This window comes from Acyrthosiphon pisum, chromosome X (genome assembly GCF_005508785.2).
Source record: "Acyrthosiphon pisum isolate AL4f chromosome X, pea_aphid_22Mar2018_4r6ur, whole genome shotgun sequence".
NCBI classification, from domain to species: Eukaryota; Metazoa; Arthropoda; class Insecta; order Hemiptera; family Aphididae; genus Acyrthosiphon; species Acyrthosiphon pisum.
Genome location: NC_042493.1, coordinates 43,616,655 through 43,617,737, shown reverse-complemented (window position 1 = coordinate 43,617,737; position 1,083 = coordinate 43,616,655).

Below are 1,083 nucleotides of genomic sequence, written 5' to 3'. Positions count from 1 at the left end.
GTCATTTTAAGTACAAATTTGGACGAAATTACATATTAAAAACCTAGGATCACTATTTTAGTTATTTTGTTGTGATTGTATAATATTATTCGTGGGTACTTGAAACTTCTAAAGTATACTATTATATATCTATGATAGTACCACTGTTTTTTGTTGATGTATAACGCGTTATAAGTACCTAATAAATATTATGATATGATTAATTTGGAATTTATTATAGGTACCTAATATAATATTATGTCTTATACCTAGACTAACATACCGTCTCCGCTCAGAATCGTTTTTCTTATACAATGATATTATATCATTGAATTCAAATTTAATACCATCCATTATACAGTGACCCACTTGTAACCTACTGTACAGCAGAGCGAAATCCACTTACCCACCTTTTTTTGTTTTAAAAACACTAGTTGGTGTGATTTCATATAAACTAGGGTCAAAATGAAGCTCACATACTTTGGTTGTTTTGGTTGGTTTGAGCAATGGATTGTATTTTGTAAGAAATGAAATCCATGCTTCACCGACATCTCCTTTAGGAATGCTAAGAGTATTTAAGTTATGTTAATAATGTTATAACTTTAAATCTATAACTTATTGAACATAATATTTAATTAATGGTACTTACTTATGAAATTTAATATTTTCACCACCTTTGGAGTTGCAGCCTTTAACACGGCAAGATACAACCATCGTAAAAACAATAATTCAACTTTCAAACTAAAAAAAAACGCAAATGTCACAAAATAAATACTCTCAATTTAAATAAGTTTGATATTTGGTACATCACTACATTACATTTAACATTATTTGTTTAAAACAAATCAGTAATCACAATATTTATCACGTTATCAATGAAATATAACGATCGGCAAGATTTTATTGTATCACAATTTTTTATTTGGCAGTAGGCACACTGCAAAACACTACTTTATTTCTTTTCTCACTCGACTATATCGTATCCTGACTTCTCTCTCTAAGCGCTGTCCATAGTTAATAGGTCTATGATTGTATGTGCGATATTTGTCCTCCAATTTTTGCCATCTTATCCTGTTATCAATTTGTCTTTATCGTGTTATGTTA